The sequence below is a fragment of the Telopea speciosissima genome, chromosome 9 (assembly GCF_018873765.1).
Source record: "Telopea speciosissima isolate NSW1024214 ecotype Mountain lineage chromosome 9, Tspe_v1, whole genome shotgun sequence".
Taxonomy (NCBI): domain Eukaryota; kingdom Viridiplantae; phylum Streptophyta; class Magnoliopsida; order Proteales; family Proteaceae; genus Telopea; species Telopea speciosissima.
In genome coordinates, this window is record NC_057924.1 from 35,806,514 (window position 1) to 35,827,381 (window position 20,868).

Below are 20,868 nucleotides of genomic sequence, written 5' to 3' on the forward strand. Positions count from 1 at the left end.
GGGAGTACCAAAACGGGAGAAGATGTTCTCCTTCGGAAATTTCACAATCACCTTGTGGTCATTGGTCTTACAAGCAATCGCCTCAATCCATTTGGACACATAGTCCACAGTAAGTAATATGTACAGTTACCAAAAGAGTTAGGAAAGGCCCCATGAAATCAATACCCCATACATCAAACACCTCAACCACCGAATTGGGTTGAGGGGCATCATATTTCTCTTAGTAAGACGCCTAAGGATTGGCATGAAGAACATGCCCCGCAATAAGTAAAAGCGTCTTTAAACAGACTAGGCCAATAAAATCCACATCGTAAAACTTTGGCGTAGTCTTATTAGGCCCAAAATGGCCTCCACAAGCCTGATCATGGCAAAAAGATAAGACAGATTGTTGCTCATGATCGGGACACATCTCCGGATTACTTGATCCGGCAGTCTTAAAAAGATAAGGATCATCCCAAAAGAAATACTTAACTTGTGAAAAGAAATGATTCTTATCTTGGGTGGACCAATGTGCGAGTGTCACACCAGTAACAGATAATTAACAATGTCAAGAAACCAAGGTTCACTAGACACCGCCATCGATACTCATCAGGAAAATTCTCGTTGACTGGAGAATCAACAGTCAAGGAATTAGGCAGCCGGGATAGATGGTCTGCAACCAAATTTTCACACCCTTTCTTATCCCTAATTTCAAGATCAAATTCTTGTAACAAAAGGACCCACCTAATGAGGCGAGCCTTGGCATCTTTCTTCTGCACAAGATATTTGATAGCTGCATGGTCAGTATAAACAATCACATGTGATCCAACCAAGTAGGGCCTAAACTTCTCTAAAGGAAACACAACAGCTAAAAATTCTTTCTCAGTGGTGGTATAATTAAGCTGTGCATCATTAAGAGTCCTACTTGCATAATAAATCACATGGGGCAATTTATTGATTCTTTGCCCAAGAACAGCCCCTATAGTAAAATCAGAGGCATCACACATAAGTTCAAATGAAACTGTCCAAATTGGAGCTTGAATAATGGGGGCTGAAGTCAACGCTCTTTTCAATTGCTCAAAACTATCATGACACTCGAAGAGAAATCAAATGGGCAGTCCTTTGCCAAAAGAGAGGTGAGAGGTCTAGCTATCTGGCTAAAGTCCTTGATGAATCTTCTATAAAAACCTGCATGGCCAAGAAAAGATCGAATGTCCTTCACACTCTTGGGTGGTGGTAAATTGGCTATAAGGTCCACCTTAGATCTATCAACCTGGATCCCTTCTTTGGACACAATGTGACCAAGAACTATACCTTGCTTTACCATGAAGTGGCACTTCTCCCAATTCAGGACCGAGTTCTTTTCTATGCATCTTTTAAGAACCAAAGAGAGATGATGCAAGCAATTAGAAAAAGTAGAGCCATGAATAGAAAAATCATCCATAAACACCTCTAGGAAGTGCTCTACCATATCAGAAAAGATACTCATCATGCACCTTTGGAATGTAGCAGGGGCATTGCAAAGCCCAAAAGGCATACGCCGGTAAGCAAAGGTTCCATAAGGGCATGTGAAAGTGGTCTTGTGTTGGTCCTCTAGAGCAATAGGAATTTGGTTATAGCCTGCATAACCATCAAGAAAACAATAATATTCATGGCCAGCTAGTCTCTCTAACATCTGATCAATAAAAGGTAAGGGGAAGTGGTCCTTCCAAGTTGCCGCATTCAATTTCCTATAGTCAATGCACACTCTCCATCCTGTGTGGATACGGGTTGGAATCAACTCATTATTAGCATTCTCAACTACAGTGACTCCTCCTTTCTTAGGCACAACCTGCACAAGACTCACCCATTGGCTATCAGAAATAGGATAAATGATGCCATGATCCAAGCATTTTAGGATCTCTTTCTTGATTGCCTCTTTCATCACAGGATTAGCCCTCCTTTGGGGTTCCCTAGAAGGTGTGGAACTCTCCATCAGATGTATATGATGTTGAACAATGGAGGGGCTAATACCTTTGATGTCAGACATGGTCCAACCTATGGCTTCCTTATTATCCTTTAGAAGCTTAATCAACTCTTCTTCCTGAATAGAAGTCAAATCAGAAGCAATAATAACAGGAAGAGTATGATCATGTCCTAAGAAGACATACTTGAGGTTGGAGGGCAATGCCTTCAACTCTATTGTGGGGGGCTCAATAATAGAGGATTTGGGAATGGAAGTGGATAGGGGTCCAAGGGGCTCCAAAGGTGGTTGGATGCTCCAGACCTCAGATAAGGGAGTATCATCAACACCCTCCAATTCTTGCATACATTCTTGAAATCCCGAATTAAAATCAATCTCAAAGAATGTATCAATATCATCGGGAAATCCTTGAAGCATATGCACCTCTTCATCCATGTCAGGCTGCTTGCCCAACCTAAACACATTGAAGTCAACAGAAGTATTGCCAAAGGATAATTTCATGAGACCATTCCTGCAATTGATTAAAGCATTACTGGTAGCTAGGAATGGTCTACCCAATATGATTGGGATTTGGTCCTTAAAGTTGGCAGTGGGTTGGGTATCTAAAACAATAAAATCTACAGGAAAAATAAATTCCCCAACCTTCAACAGGACATCCTCAATCATTCCCTTAGGAACTTTAACCGACCGATCTGCAAGTTGAAGAGTAATTTTGGTCGGTTTCAGTTCTCCCAATCCCAGTTGTTGGTAGACATGAAAGGGTAAGAGGTTCACACTTGCACCAAGGTCCAATAAGGCATGATCAATAGTAGTATGGCCTATAGTGCAAGAGATGGTGGGGCTTCCGGATCCTTATGCTTGGCTGCTCTGGCCGTGAGATTAGAGAACTAATGTTAGCAGCCAAGAATGCCTTTTTGGGCACATTGGTGGTCCGCTTTTGGGTGCATAAGTCTTTGAGGACTTTAGCATAAGCGATCCGGGCAATAGCATCCAACAAGGGGATATTCACCGAACCTCGTTTGAACACATCCAATATCTTCTCCATAGAAGGAGACTTCTTGCTAACCAACCTATTTGGGAAAGGCGTGGGGTATAAATTCTTTCAGGGTTGGTCTTTTTGACTTCCTCAACGGAATCCTCTTTGGTTTCCTCAACCAAATCATCCGGTATATCTTTAGGTTCATCAGACGAACCCGAAATCGTAGGCACTTCAATGGCCTCTTCACAAGGGGGAGAGTCAACAGGAGTATGAGATGATAAAGACTGAGGTGCACTAGCCTGTTGATACTCACGACCACTCCTTAAAGCATAAACAACATTTACCTGTCTAGAGGGCCCTTGGTGTTGTTGGCCTTGTGCAACATTGGTTGGAGGAGCTTGGGTACCTTCTTTGAATATGAACCCGATGCCTAGGATTTGGCTCAGGCTGGCTAGGTAACTTTCCTGTTTCCCTCTCATGCAGGATTGTGACAAGCTGGGTGAGTTGTTTTTCCATGTTATTGTGGCTTGTCATGAGAAGAGCTATCTTGTTGTCCATCTCATTCAGTCTTGTTGCCTCTCCTATATTGGTAAACCCTGGGGGTTGCTGATAAGGTGCAAGGAGAGGAGGCCTAGCAGAATTAATAGAAGGTCCTAGATGAGGACGAGGGGGAAAGGGGTTAGGAGACATTCCTTGGCTTTGTGGTGCATAGTTGGTCCTTTGGGCACCAACCTGGCCTTGATGGTTAAAGTTGGATGGGCCTGCTTGGTTCCCTTGATTCCATGAGAAATTGGGGTGATTTCTCCATCCTGGATTGTAAGTATTGCTATATGGGTTATTTTGGTAGAGAGCACTTACATTCTCAGTGCTGGAATTGCCCACCAAGGTGTTGGGGCATTCCTCAGAAAGGTGTCCAGGGGTTTGACACCAACTGCATACCGATACATGGTTGACCTGATTGACTGGATTAACTGGTATAGACTCTTTAAGAACTATGGACTCCAACCATTTTATGAGGCTATCAAGTTTGGCCTCCTTGGCTGGCATACCCTCAATGAGATACCCCTTAGTGGTCCTTTCAGCCTCTTGGGAAGATTCCCATTCCCTAGTCTTATCAGCCAAGTTGGTTAAGAATGTCCATGCATCATTCTCCTCAGAAAAAGAAGTAAAGCCTGCTGGACATATAGACTCTACAAGTTGCTTGGTCTGATAATCAATACCCTCATAAATAATTTGGCATAGCTGCCATAAGTCAAAACCATGGTGAGGGCATTCTAAGAGGAGGTCCTTGAATCTTTCCATGAATTTAGAAAAGGACTCATGTGGTTTCTGCCTGAACTGGAGGATGTCACTTTTAAGCTTATTGGTCTTGTGAAGAGGGAAGAATTTTCTCAAAAAGACAATGGTGAACTCATCCCATGTATTAATGGAGTTTGTTGGCAGTCCATAGAGCCACTTCTTGGCCTGGTCTTTCAGGGCAAAGGGTATAAACCTAAGCCTAACTGCATCATCAGTCAAATTCTGGACCTTAATTAGAACACAGACCTCCTCAAATTCCCTAAGGAAGAGATATGCATCCTCATTAGCCATCCCATGGAAATGGGGTAGCATGCTGATGAAGTTGGTCTTGAGTTCATAGTTATTCCCTGTAACAACAGGTAGACTAATGCATGAGGGCTGTGCAGCCCTGGTGGGGTAAAACCTATCCTTAAGAGTCTTGGGTTGTTGGTCACCCATGGTCAAAGGTGGTAGAGAAGGTGGTCTTCTAATAAGACGATTACTTGAATCACGAGTCCACACCTTAGCCACCTAAATAGATATGAGGTCTCCTTTAGAAAAATTAAAGAAAAATAACACTTAAAAAAAAAAAAAAAAAAAACTAGAAACAAGAGGGACCCCAAGGTAGATAGTGCATCTCTATCCCTCAAAAATCGAAACAATGGTTCAAAAGCTGTAAGGATGCCATATAGGTTGACAGCAAGGGAACCCGTATAGTCTTCTATAGCCACCTACGTGCGACTCCAATATGGATTCTGATGTAGAATGGAGGTCTACTATACGTTTATGTTTCCAACACTCTCACTATGTCGCTTTCTTGTTATCAAGAGTGGTCACCTCCAAAGATAAGTCACATGTCAATCCACCCAACCAAGTCAAGATGTAGCGTCATAGGTAACTTAATCCTATGAGGGACACCAAAAGATGGAGGGTTGAAGCATATGAAGGACTTTAGATTGGGCGCACACTATTTGAAACAGAAGAGAAACAAGAAGAGGTTTTCAAAAACTGATTTTTTTTTTTTTTTTTTTTTTTTCAAAAAAAAAAAAAAGAAGAGAAAATAATAAACTAAAACACTTCGAACTACTTAAAAATCAGATAAATAAAATGGACAATAATCTCCCCGGCAACGGCGCCAAAAACTTGTTTGAGTTAAAATAAAACCGCAAGCGTACGGGTCAATCGTAGCTACGGGTCGAACACGAGGAGATATACGCCACTCTATTTAACTAACTTAAAAGTAATGCAAAATGAACCAAATTAAAGTGTTAAATTAAACTAATTAAACTAACGAAAATCAATGCATCCTAACTCATAAGCATCTAACAAAATTAAGGGATTAAATCGGCGTCCTAACACATGAGCATCTAACCTATCAAACTAAAGCGAATTGAAAGGAATAAAAATGCAGCCACACATACTAACCACATAAAAAGAAATAAGGGAATAAAAATGCATCCATAAACCACAACCATATAAAATTAAAATAAAAGAAATAGAGGGGGAAGAAGAAGAAGATAGAGAGAGATAGAGGAGATGGAGAATGAGATTGAGAGTTTAGATAGTAAAACCTGGATGTGCTTGCATGAATGTAAATGAAAAGCTTGAATACTTGCATAAACTTACTATGGCCTCCTCTTCTAAATCTTCAAGTCTTGTCATCAACTTAAGAACTTAGACTAGAAGGCTTAAAACCTAAACTAGAATTAAGAAATTACAACCCAATTGAAGACTTAAATTGAAATTAAAGCATAAACTAAACCTATTATAACCATTAACTAAAAATTATAAAAGCAAACTAGAACTTAAAAAAAGCCAAAAATCACAAATTAGAAGGAGAAGAAGAGAAGAAATTTCACTAAGTGAATGAGCAAATTTTTACAAGAGAGGTAGGGGGTATTTATAGGTGGAAGAGAGGAGAAGAGAGAAGATGGAAGTGTAGGAGAAATATTCCCTAAGAAAAGAGAATATTCTCTTCTCTTTCCTCTTTTACAATGCCTTGAATCCTAAGAAAAAAGAAAAATAATAGAAAGAAGAAGAAGAGAAGATTGTTTACATAGACCTTCTATTTCTAGAAAAATAAACTTCCAATTTTAACAAGTGCTTCCTTTTCTTTGTAGATATCTTCTCCAAGCAATAAAATCAAAGCATCTTTGATTTTTCAACCTTCCATAGATGAGAAAATATAAATCTATCCCAAGTAGAATTTCAGAAGTGCCCTTGAGAAGTTGGAGGAGAGAGAGAGTAAGGGTGATGACTAGGATTCCTTCAAGAATAAATAAAATACCCATTCTGTCCTTCAAAAAACGTGGAGCATGGGGTGCTTATATAGGTCTCACCATTGTGTTCCTTGCGAAAAATCACACAAAATAGACCCAAATTTCATCCAATTCGGAGTTGGGGAGCCCAAGATATCTCAAGTTGAAGTTGGACTGTCCAGAGCCTTCCAAATAGAATCTTTCGGGTACAGTAATGTAACTTCTGATAATTTCATTAAGGCCTCTAAAATCCGAACTTCCGTTTCACTTTGTCCCCATCCGACTGTCAATAATTATAAATAAACCCCTGCAGACCATTTTCACGCGTCGTTACGGAAACGGCCATAACTTCTTCGTTTCAACTCGGAATTAAGTGCCGTTTGAACCATTACGAAGCTGACTCGATGGGCTATGCATCCATTTACACTTCTAAAAAGCTTAAAAACATCTCCTTAGCATCATCTCCTTCATTTTCACAAGAATTCACCTAAACCCTAAAAAGCACAAGAAAGCACCGAGTAACTCTGTCCAATGTGGTAAAATGTATAATTTATGCCCTAAAATTTCACACATAAATGTGCTCATCAGATTCCCCCACACTTGAACGTTACTTGTCCTCAAGTAAAGCAAAAACAAAAACTAACCTAGAATGCAGAAAATCCTAACTCACTTTCGTAGGAATCACGGTTGCACTTAGCATGTGCAACAAGCCTTTAAACCCCTAGGTTACCCCTAGTGGATGAGTTGTGTCTCGTGGGTGTTTGCAGTGAATATACACCCAAAATTCACATGTAAATAAATGCTGCAAATTTTAATCATGGCATAAGTAGGACAGTGCACATAATCCCAAAAAGTGTTCAACTAATGATCAAGGAGCCAAAGGTTCCCCCACACTTGAATTTTATCACCCCACATCAATTCATGTAACAAGCATGCATCAAGTTCAAGGGATCTCCTCATATTTTCTGAACACTACTCATCTTCAAGTAAACCCCCCATAGCATCGATGGAACCAAAGACTTAGGCATTGAGTATTGTTGACCATACTTTTTTTTTTTTTTCAGGCATTAAGGCAAAAGTTTTTTTTTCTTTCTCAACCACAAACTCTATTTCTACTCCACTACTGTTCTCTGAATGACATGGTGGAGCATACACCAGACACCCAAATACTTGGTAGCTTCGCTTTTGCATATATCCATAAGACATTGAGACATTGATGCAAGAGTTTTTTTTTTTTTTTTTTGAGTTTCCTTCCAAGGAATTTCGATCAAGTCACCCTGCTTCATGAGGCACAGTGCCCTGTCTAGTCCTAAGGAATTCCACTTTCTTTTCTTGTCCTTTCCTTGTTTTTTTTTTTTTTTTTTTTTTTTTCATTCACTTCCACTTTCATGCCTTGCCTTGCCACAAACAAATTGGTCTCAACTACTAGCCAAAAGATCAAAGGGGTCCATAAACACATAGAGGAATCTAACCATCACATGAAGTAGCACTCATATTTTCAAAATCAATCCCCATCACCGGATACAAACCAACTACCATCCTTGAAAAGGGATTTTTTTATTATTTCGCATGCTAGGAGGGCACCTAATTCCCTCTCACTCTTGCTTTGTAATTTGAAGAGACTTATGCACATACCCAAAAACTATCGCCACAATCAAAATTCACAAAATTCAAAATTCACAAAAGTCACAATTAAAGTCCAACACACCCCCACACTTAATTCATGCAGTGTCCTCAATGCATGCGTAAAAGAAAGAATAAGGACAAGGGAGGGGATATATACCAGGATATCGGGGTCAAGGTAAAGAGGCTCATGGAGATTCATGACCTCTTCTTCAACTGGAGTAGGCATCTCTATGTACGGCTTCAATCTTTGGCCATTGACCTTGAAAGTAGCTCCTGTACTTGGATTGAGGACTTCAACAGCCCCATGAGGATAAACTTTTTGAACAATATAGGGCCCATCCCATCTAGAACGCAGCTTACCTGGAAAGATATGCAAACGAGAATTGTACAACAAAACATTCTGGCCTACCTCAAAAGATTTTCTCAAAATGTGCCTATCATGGAAAGCCTTGGTTTTTTCCTTGTAAATTCGGGCATTCTCATATGCCTCATTCCTAAGCTCTTCCAACTCAGATAGTTGGAGTTTCCTATGGGCACCTGCAGTGCGTAGGTCAAAGTTAAGCTTCTTGATAGCCCAAAAGGCCTTGTGCTCAATCTCTACAGGTAAGTGACATGCCTTTCCATACACCAGACGGTACGGAGATTGACCAAGATCGATCTTGAAGGCTGTCCTATGGGCCCACAATGCATCTACCAATCGGTTAGACCAATCCTTGCGGTTCGGGTTGATGGTTTTCTCAAGAATTTGCTTGATCTGCCTATTTGAAACCTCAACCTGGCCACTGGTCTGGGGATGGTAGGGTGTGGCCAACTTATGGACGACACCATACTTTTTCATGAGGGCCTCAAAAGGCCGATTACAAAAATGCTTGCCCCGATCACTAATGAGAGCCCGGGAAGTACCAAAACGGGAGAAGATGTTCTCCTTCAGAAATTTCACAATCACCTTGTGGTCATTGGTCTTACAAGCAACTGCCTCAATCCATTTGGACACATAGTCCACAGTAAGTAATATGTACAGGTTACCAAAAGAGTTAGGGAAAGGCCCCATGAAATCAATACCCCATACATCAAACACCTCAACCACCAGAATTGGGTTGAGGGGCATCATATTTCTCTTAGTAAGACGCCCTAAGGATTGGCATGAAGAACATGCCCTGCAATAAGTAAAAGCGTCTTTAAACAGACTAGGCCAATAAAATCCACACTGTAAAACTTTGGCCGTAGTCTTATTAGGCCCAAAATGGCCTCCACAAGCCTGATCATGGCAAAAAGATAAGACAGATTGTTGCTCATGATCAGGGACACATCTCCGGATTACTTGATCCGGGCAGGTCTTAAAAAGATAAGGATCATCCCAAAAGAAATACTTAACTTGTGAAAAGAAATGATTCTTATCTTGGGTGGACCAATGTGCAGGTGTCACACCCATAACCAGATAATTAACAATGTCAGCAAACCAAGGTTCACTAGACACTGCCATCAGATACTCATCAGGAAAATTCTCGTTGACTGGAGAATCAACAGTCAAGGAATTAGGCAGCCGGGATAGATGGTCTGCAACCAAATTTTCACACCCTTTCTTATCCCTAATTTCAAGATCAAATTCTTGTAACAAAAGGACCCACCTAATGAGGCGAGCCTTGGCATCTTTCTTCTGCACAAGATATTTGATAGCTGCATGGTCAGTATAAACAATCACATGTGATCCAACCAAGTAGGGCCTAAACTTCTCTAAAGCAAACACAACAGCTAAAAATTCTTTCTCAGTGGTGGTATAATTAAGTTGTGCATCATTAAGAGTCCTACTTGCATAATAAATCACATGGGGCAATTTATTGATTCTTTGCCCAAGAACAGCCCCTATAGTAAAATCAGAGGCATCACACATAAGTTCAAATGAAACTGTCCAAATTGGAGCTTGAATAATGGGGGCTGAAGTCAACGCTCTTTTCAATTGCTCAAAACTATCATGACACTCAGAAGAGAAATCAAATGGGCAGTCCTTTGCCAAAAGAGAGGTGAGAGGTCTAGCTATCTGGCTAAAGTCCTTGATGAATCTTCTATAAAAACTTGCATGGCCAAGAAAAGATCGAATGTCCTTCACACTCTTGGGTGGTGGTAAATTGGCTATAAGGTCCACCTTAGATCTATCAACCTTGATCCCTTCTTTGGACACAATGTGACCAAGAACTATACCTTGCTTTACCATGAAGTGGCACTTCTCCCAATTTAGGACCAAGTTCTTTTCTATGCATCTTTTAAGAACCAAAGAGAGATGATGCAAGCAATTAGAAAAAGTAGAGCCATGAATAGAAAAATCATCCATAAACACCTCTAGGAAGTGCTCTACCATATCAGAAAAGATACTCATCATGCACCTTTGGAATGTAGCAGGGGCATTGCAAAGCCCAAAAGGCATACGCCGGTAAGCAAAGGTTCCATAAGGGCATGTGAAAGTGGTCTTGTGTTGGTCCTCTAGAGCAATAGGAATTTGGTTATAGCCTGCATAACCATCAAGAAAATAATAATATTCATGGCCAGCTAGTCTCTCTAACATCTGATCAATAAAAGGTAAGGGGAAGTGGTCCTTCCAAGTTGCCGCATTCAATTTCCTATAGTCAATGCACACTCTCCATCCCGTTTGGATACGGGTTGGAATCAACTCATTATTAGCATTCTCAACTACAGTGACTCCTCCTTTCTTAGGCACAACCTGCACAAGACTCACCCATTGGCTATCAGAAATAGGATAAATGATGCCATGATCCAAGCATTTTAGGATCTCTTTCTTGATTGCCTCTTTCATCACAGGATTAGCCCTCCTTTGGGGTTCCCTAGAAGGTGTGGAACTCTCCATCGATGTATATGATGTTGAACAATGGAGGGGCTAATACCTTTGATGTCGACATGGTCCAACCTATGGCTTCCTTATTATCCTTTAGAAGCTTAATCAACTCTTCTTCCGAATAGAAGTCAAATCAGAAGCAATAATAACAGGAAGAGTATGATCATGTCCTAAGAAGACATACTTGAGGTTGGAGGGCAATGCCTTCAACTCTATTGTGGGGGGGCTCAATAATAGAGGATTTGGGAATGGAAGTGGATAGGGGTCCAAGGGGCTCCAAAGGTGGTTGGATGCTCCAGACCTCAGATAAGGGAGTATCATCAACACCCTCCAATTCTTGCATACATTCTTGAAATCCCGAATCAAAATCAATCTCAAAGAATGTATCAATATCATCGGGAAATCCTTGAAGCATATGCACCTCTTCATCCATGTCAGGCTGCTTGCCCAACCTAAACACATTGAAGTCAACAGAAGTATTGCCAAAAGATAATTTCATGAGACCATTCCTGCAATTGATTAAAGCATTACTGGTAGCTAGGAATGGTCTACCCAATATGATTGGGATTTGGTCCTTGAAGTTGGCAGTGGGTTGGGTATCTAAAACAATAAAATCTACAGGAAAAATAAATTCCCCAACCTTCAACAGGACATCCTCAATCATTCCCTTAGGAACTTTAACCGACCGATCTGCAAGTTGAAGAGTAATTTTGGTCGGTTTCAGTTCTCCCAATCCCAGTTGTTGGTAGACATGAAAGGGTAAGAGGTTCACACTTGCACCAAGGTCCAATAAGGCATGATCAATAGTAGTATGGCCTATAGTGCAAGAGATGGTGGGGCTTCCCGGATCCTTATGCTTGGCTGCTACTGGCTGTGAGATTAGAGAACTAATGTTAGCAGCCAAGAATGCCTTTTTGGGCACATTGGTGGTCCGCTTTTGGGTGCATAAGTCTTTGAGGACTTTAGCATAAGCGGGGATCTGGGCAATAGCATCCAACAAGGGGATATTCACCTGAACCTGTTTGAACACATCCAATATCTTCTCCATAGAAGGAGACTTCTTGCTAACCAACCTATTTGGGAAAGGGGCAGGTGGGGTATAAATTCTTTCAGGGTTGGTCTTTTTAACTTCCTCAACAGAATCCTCTTTGGTTTCCTCAACCAAATCATCTGGTATATCTTTAGGTTCATCAGACGAACCTGAAACTATAGGCACTTCAATGGCCTCTTCAGAAGGGGGAGAGTCAACAGGAGTATGAGATGATAAAGACTGAGGTGCACTAGCCTGTTGATACTCACGACCACTCCTTAAAGCATAAACAACATTTACCTGTCTAGAGGGCCCTTGGTGTTGTTGGCCTTGTGCAACATTGGTTGGAGGAGCTTGGGTACCTTGCTGAATATGAACCTGATGCCTAGGATTTGGCTCAGGCTGGCTAGGTAACTTTCCTGTTTTCCTCTCATGCAGGATTGTGACAAGCTGGGTGAGTTGTTTTTCCATGTTATTGTGGCTTGTCATGAGAAGAGCTATCTTGTTGTCCATCTCATTCAGTCTTGTTGCCTCTCCTATATTGGTAAACCCTGGGGGGTTGCTGATAAGGTGCAAGGAGAGGAGGCCTAGCAGAATTAATAGAAGGTCCTAGATGAGGACGAGGGGGAAAGGGGTTAGGAGACATTCCTTGGCTTTGTGGTGCATAGTTGGTCCTTTGGGCACCAACCTGGCCTTGATGGTTAAAGTTGGATGGGCCTGCTTGGTTCCCTTGATTCCATGAGAAATTGGGGTGATTTCTCCATCCTGGATTGTAAGTATTGCTATATGGGTTATTTTGGTAGAGAGCACTTACATTCTCGGTCTTGGAATTGCCCACCAAGGTGTTGGGGCATTCCTCGAAAGGTGTCCGGGGTTTGACACCAACCGCATACCGATACATGGTTGACTGATTGATGGATTAAGCTGGTATAGACTCTTTAAGAACTATGGACTCCAACCATTTTATGAGGCTATCAAGTTTGGCCTCCTTGGCGGCATACCCTCAATGAGATACCCCTTAGTGGTCCTTTCAGCCTCTTGGGAAGATTCCCATTCCCTAGTCTTATCACCAAGTTGGTTAAGAATGTCCATGCATCATTCTCCTCGAGAAAAAGAAGTAAAGCCTGCTTGGACATATAGACTCTACAAGTTGCTTGGTCGATAATCAATACCCTCATAAATAATTTGGCATAGCTGCCATAAGTCAAAACCATGGTGAGGGCATTCTAAGAGGAGGTCCTTGAATCTTTCCATGAATTTAGAAAAGGACTCATGTGATTTTTGCTGAACTGGAGGATGTCACTTTTAAGCTTATTGGTCTTGTGAAGAGGGAAGAATTTTCTCAAAAAGACAATGGTGAACTCATCCCATGTATTAATGGAGTTTGTTGGCAGTCCATAGAGCCACTTCTTGGCCTGGTCTTTCAGGGCAAAGGGTATAAACCTAAGCCTAACTGCATCATCAGTCAAATTCTGGACCTTAATTAGAACACAGACCTCCTCAAATTCCCTAAGGAAGAGATATGCATCCTCATTAGCCATCCCATGGAAATGGGGTAGCATGCTGATGAAGTTGGTCTTGAGTTCATAGTTATTCCCTGTAACAACAGTCAGACTAATGCATGAGGGGTGCAGCCCTGGTGGGGTAAAACCTATCCTTAAGAGTCTTGGGTTGTTGGTCACCCATGGTCAAAGGTGGTAGAGAAGGTGGTCTTCTAATAAGACGATTACTTGAATCACGAGTCCACACCTTAGCCACCTAAATAGATATGAGGTCTCCTTTAGAAAAATTAAAGAAAAATAACACTTAAAAAAAAAAAAAAAAAACTAGAAACAAGAGGGACCCCAAGGTAGATAGTGCATCTCTATCCCTCAAAAATCGAAACAATGGTTCAAAAGGCTGTAAGGATGCCATATAGGTTGACAAGCAAGGGAACCCGTATAGTCTTCTATAGCCACCTACGTGCGACTCCAATATGGATTCTGATGTAGAATGGAGGTCTACTATACGTTTATGTTTCCAACACTCTCACTATGTCGCTTTACTGTTATCAAGAGTGGTCACCTCCAAAGATAAGTCACATGTCAATCCACCCAACCAAGTCAAGATGTAGCGTCATAGGTAACTTAATCCTATGAGGGACACCAAAAGATGGAGGGTTGAAGCATATGAAGGACTTTAGATTGGGCGCACACTATTTGAAACAGAAGAGAAACAAGAAGAGGTTTTCAAAAACTGATTTTTTTTTTTTTTTTTTTTTCAAAAAAAAAAAAAGAAGAGAAAATAATAAACTAAAACACTTCGAACTACTTAAAAATCAGATAAATAAAATGGACAATAATCTCCCCGGCAACGGCGCCAAAAACTTGTTTGAGTCAAAATAAAACCGCAAGCGTACGGGTCAATCGTAGCTACGGGTCGAACACGAGGAGATATACGCCACTCTATTTAACTAACTTAAAAGTAATGCAAAATGAACCAAATTAAAGTGTTAAATTAAACTAATTAAACTAACGAAAATCAATGCATCCTAACTCATAAGCATCTAACAAAATTAAGGGATTAAATCGGCGTCCTAACACATGAGCATCTAACCTATCAAACTAAAGCGAATTGAAAGGAATAAAAATGCAGCCACACATACTAACCACATAAAAAGAAATAAGGGAATAAAAATGCATCCATAAACCACAACCATATTAAAATAAAAGAAATAGAGGGGGGAAGAAGAAGAAGATAGAGAGAGATAGAGGAGATGGAGAATGAGATTGAGAGTTTAGATAGTAAAACCTGGATGTGCTTGCATGAATGTAAATGAAAAGCTTGAATACTTGCATAAACTTACCATGGCCTCCTCTTCTAAATCTTCAAGTCTTGTCATCAACTTAAGAACTTAGACTAGAAGGCTTAAACCTAAACTAGAATTAAGAAATTACAACCCAATTGAAGACTTAAATTGAAATTAAAGCATAAACTAAACCTATTATAACCATTAACTAAAAATTATAAAGGCAAACTAGAACTTAAAAAAGCCAAAAATCACAAATTAGAAGGAGAAGAAGAGAAGAAATTTCACTAAGTGAATGAGCAAATTTTTACAAGAGAGGTAGGGGGTATTTATAGGTGGAAGAGAGGAGAAGAGAGAAGATGGAAGTGTAGGAGAAATATTCCCTAAGAAAAGAGAATATTCTCTTCTCTTTCCTCTTTTACAATGCCTTGAATCCTAAGAAAAAAGAAAAATAATAGAAAGAAGAAGAAGAGAAGATTGTTTACATAGACCTTCTATTTCTAGAAAAATAAACTTCCAATTTTAACAAGTGCTTCCTTTTCTTTGTAGATATCTTCTCCAAGCAATAAAATCAAAGCATCTTTGATTTTTCAACCTTCCATAGATGAGAAAATATAAATCTATCCCAAGTAGAATTTCAGAAGTGCCCTTGAGAAGTTGGAGGAGAGAGAGAGTAAGGGTGATGACTAGGATTCCTTCAAGAATAAATAAAATACCCATTCTGTCCTTCAAAAAACGTGGAGCATGGGGTGCTTATATAGGTCTCACCATTGTGTTCCTTGCGAAAAATCACACAAAATAGACCCAAATTTCATCCAATTCGGAGTTGGGGAGCCCAAGATATCTCAAGTTGAAGTTGGACTGTCCAGAGCCTTCCAAATAGAATCTTTCGGGTACAGTAATGTAACTTCTGATAATTTCATTAAGGCCTCTAAAATCCGAACTTCCGTTTCACTTTGTCCCCATCCGACTGTCAATAATTATAAATAAATCCCTGCAGACCATTTTCACGCGTCGTTACGGAAACGGCCATAACTTCTTCGTTTCAACTCGGAATTAAGTGCCGTTTGAACCATTGCGAAGCTGACTCGATGGGCTATGCATCCATTTACACTTCTAAAAAGCTTAAAAACATCTCCTTAGCATCATCTCCTTCATTTTCACAAGAATTCACCTAAACCCTAAAAAGCACAAGAAAGCACCGAGTAACTCTGTCCAATGTGGTAAAATGTATAATTTATGCCCTAAAATTTCACACATAAATGTGCTCATCAGTTGGGAAATGTAGCAGTACAATCTTTCTTATGTATATATTATCATCATTTCCTTGCATCACTATGCTTCCTTTTATTATTGTATTATGTAGTAAATCTGCAGCACTCTGATCTTGCCCTTGGTAAAGTGAATGAATGTGGTTCCGTGATTGTAAGCACTGCTTCTAGATCCTTGGGATTTGGCAGATTGCTATTACGCAATTCGAGTCACCTACCCAATTCTCCCAGGGGGTTGTTTGGGGTGTGACAGAGCTTGCTATCAAAGCATGAGGCTCTTCTTACATTCATGGAGTGTAGACTAGGACTAATAAGCTATAAATAATAAAACATGTAATAAATAAAAGCTACAAGGGAGGTAGTTGCAATTAAATAAAAGATGCATAATTTCCATTAAATAAAAGATAATTGTGACCAAGCCACTACATAAGTCTGATTGAAAGCATTACTTCAATAATTACATAAGCTGAAAAGAAACGAACGCTAAACTAGAAACATCCCAAACAAAAAAAAAATACATAAGCAGAATAAAAGAAAAATATGTCCGAATCAAGTAGCATGAGCATCTGAAGCTGATCAGGAGCTACTCAGTTGGAGGCAAGTCGCTAGGTGAAGGTTGTGTCTGGTAGGAGTCAACCCTATAGAACCTCTCCTAGAAGTCCAGACGCTGCTCTACAGAACCCACTCTACTCTCCAATGAAGTAAAGCCCCGGTCCATCCTAGTCGCCATATTTGAAATCTGGGTACCGAGACTCTGAAAATGTGTCATCATCTGTGTCCACTCTGATGGCCCTGGAACCTGAGAACTAGTGGCACCCGTCGCCTCATAGGCAAGTAAGTTGGTGTACTGTGTGCCAAAGCCCTCGAAGTCGCCCTGACCCATGCCCTGCTCCTCTGTATGCATACCCTGGGTGTCTCCCTCAATGTCTCCCTGCTCCATCCTCTGCACCCCCTCATCATGCACATCATCACCATGCTCCACTCCCTGCTCCTCTCCCTACTGCTCATCTCCATGCATCACCAGCTCCTCATCCTCTGGTGGATCACCCCTAGGTACTTTCATCTTCAGAATTGAGGTCTTATCAATGGACCTAAACCTGTCTTTCTTAGCATACTCACCCTCCAAAAGAACCCCAAAATACTGGAAGACTAAAGTGAGGAACTTCCCATAAGGAAGGTTCCCATCAGTTGGGTTCCGAGTATGGTAAAGCATTACCTGAAGTAAAAGATATGGGAGGTTTATGACTGGACCCCCCTTACCAGCTTCCAAAAGATACTAAGTGATGTAGGCTCTCATCATAGATATACTACCCTTGTTACCGCCCTTGGGATAGATGTTGTAGGTCACACACCTACTAATGACACGAGCACTAGGCTTGTAAGAAGTCTCAGACCTAGGCATGTCCTGTGATCCTGTCAATGATTTGAAGACCCTCCTCCTGGTCTCCAAAGAAAAAATCTCCGAAATGTCCATCCGTGGCCGATAATGACACCTCTCCCCAGTGTTGGGTAAACTCAGAATCTCTGCTAGTGAAGCAGTGGTCAGCCTAATATCCACTCCCTTCACCCTACTCTCCACTCTGAACTCCTGTGCACTAGAAGGCACTAGGTTACAGTAAAAGTACCGAACCAAGTTGGGATGACAAGGCTCGGTAGGAGACAACATAGATGCCCAACCTAGGGCATTGAACCTAGCAAATAGGCCGTATTGGTGAAAGTCCTCCACCCGAACCACTCGACCATTCACAATTTTTAAAGACCTAAAATCATTCCAAACCTTAGCATGCTCGTACCTAGAAAAATGGAACCGATCGAACTCGGGCTCCTACAAAGAAGAAGAATCGTCTCTAGGAGATGATGGAGGCACTGAAGAAGGTGAAGAATCCTTAGACTCAACTCGTAGCCTCTTGTGGACCACAGATTTCCTGGCCGTAAGGTGGCTTGTAGACATTTTCTACAAAAGAGAAGAAAAGAAAATAGTTAGGGCAAAGGAAATTAGTAAAAACCCTAACCAAAACAAGATTGAGAGAAGGGAACACCTAACAAGGGAATGTAGCTAAGAAATCTTACCCAGGCACTCAAAGATTCGTGAAAAAACTCGAGGAAGCATGAAGATTTGGTATGGAATGAGTCACACTACCCTCCAAAGACCTTTCCTTGGTGTTTAGAAGAATTTGGAAGAAGTTAGAATGCAAATGGGCCCCTCTCGGACTCATATACTGCGCCCCCGATTCTCTGGGCGATGGCACTGGGCGATGTGTCCAACGCCCAGAGACATCACCCAATGAATGTATTTTGCTGATTTTTGTGGTTCAACTCATGGGAACTTAGGATTTACCTAAAATAACCTTGGAAAACATAAAAGTACAGACTTTTATTAATGTTTTAAAAAAAAAATTTACTATAAAAAAAAATTAATAAATTAGTTAAACAAATACCACTTCCATAAATATAAAAGAATGCAACTTCTATATAGAGTATTAAGTAAAACACATAGGGACTTGGGAAATTTTGTTAATATGTGTAAATAAAAAATATATATGTATACATACTTATGAGAATTGGTGTGTACAATATTAAAGTATTATGTGTGTGAATATCAAGATGTACGAACCGTGTGGAGCGTTTCTATGCAAAACAGAACATAGGTACATAGGTATGTTGTAATATGTATTTACCATGTGCAAGAGTGTAGATCTTACCCTATTCATAGACTAGGTCAGTTAAGAATAGGAATCTAAGAGGAGGTCTAACCACTCGGAATACCTAGACGCTAGGGTACTTCAAGCCAACCCAAGATTAGTATTGCGGAATCTTAGTCATTTAAATTCCAGTAGATATGTACGTAATTCTTCTAATTAAGTATGACCTGATGCCTAGAATCATTTTCTATGATAGGACCTATTACCTTGGCCAAGGCTGGGAACCTCGGCATTATGATCTATATCAGACAACTACGAGAGAGACTGAGATGGATACGACTAGTACTACCCCGAGCCGAGAACAGATTGGACTTTTATTTAGCCATTGCTGCCATTAGTGGACCGGAAGAGCGAGACTATTTTATGACCTTAGCTGAAGATGTAAGAGCGGACATAGAGTACTTACTTGCGATGGAGTTTGTGATAGGGAAGAGGTTGGAGATGCTTGCCTCTTAGGATAGGTAAATAATTAAAAGCCTTTTTCTTAAAAATCTGAAGCCTCTCATATAGTGTCATGTATAGCATATTGTTATATAAAATATTTAAGAAAGCGAAACATAATGCACTCAATAAGACACATCACATAATAAACCAAGACAATGTATCTAACAATCCACCTTAGTGGTGTGGCTTATGAAACTCATTGGAACTATGGACTAGATTTGTACCTGCTCTAGCTAGGAAAATAATTGTTGATCCTGACAAGCGATATTGGAATATTGAACATGCTCCTCTTTTCAGAGAAGCAACAATGGTCAACACCAGGAGAAGTTCACTTGGTGGTCGAAAAGGAAAGCAACCTCGAGTTGTACCGGAGGTTGAACTGCCTAACAGGACTGAGGCACAAAATTTTAAAGCATCGATTGCTTCGTCAGAGACACCGATGGCTGCTTAAGCCACTGCTGCTGCACCTCAGTCAAATGTGGCAGCCGGCGACGTGACTGCATTCATGACCACAATGATGCAGACCATGCAACAATAATAAGAATTGCTTGGTTAGATGTCTACACAGTTGGCAATTATGATGCATGAACGCGTAGCACCACCGCCACCACCCAATCGGCCCGTACTATTTCCACCATCTATACCTCAACATTTAGCTGAGAACTCTACCACCAAGGTTATGGAAAGGTTCAAGAAGCTCCAACCGCCTGCATTTTCCAAAATAACTTCTGTAGCAATGTAGCCGGAACAGTGGATAAGTGCACTAGAAAAGGCATTTGAAGTACTGGAGTGCATGGACGCACAAAAGTTGATATGTGCGGGTTATCAGTTACAGAATGAAGCCAAAGCCTGGTGGAAAGCTACTAAACCTAATCTAGAAGCCACTCATCCGAACTCCACGTGGGATAATTTAAAGGAGTTTTCTTCAAGAACTACTTCCCAGAGAGTTTCAGGGATAGAAAAGAAGCAGAATTCATCGCACTAGTGCAAGGAACCAAGTCTGTGCTAGATTATCAATAGCGATTTGAGGACTTGTTCCATTTTACTCCAGAGCACCTGAAAGGGGAAGTTAGTAAGGCGAAGAAATTTGAGAAAGGACTCAAGACCGAGATCGGGTCAGTGTTGTCAATCATGGGCATTAGGGATTTTGCTCAGATGGTCGACAAGGTGAAAACCATGGAAGATAGATTTAAGGAGAGAGAGAGAAAGAGAAAGTTGTGACGTCTTTCGTAGGCAAAAGGCCAAACAATTTCTAGACCTATACTTGGCCAAATAAATTTTACTGTGGAACCAACTCAAGTTCCATCTCGACTCTGTATCGTAGGCCGAACGTGGGTCAGAACCCTTTCCGCCCCACATTCAATCGACCTGCTCAACCGACGATGAGTCAAGCGACAACAACAGCTTTGCCAGCCTGACCAGCAATAAGTCAAGTGAGCCAAGCCTCAACCCCTGCTATTCCACCCTTTAAGTGTTACTAGTGCAATAAGGAAGGGCATATGGCTAGAGATTGTAGAACGCGTGGCTATAGCAACAACTCGTTGAATCAGCCCTACGCTAGGTCTTTCCAGCCACGGGACAATAGGATGCGAAGAAAGGTGTTTGCGATGACGAATGAAGAAGCTGAGGCAAACCCCGATGTATTGATAGGTAAGTTTACTGAACACTACTAACTTATAGGGACTAATTGGCTTACTTTATG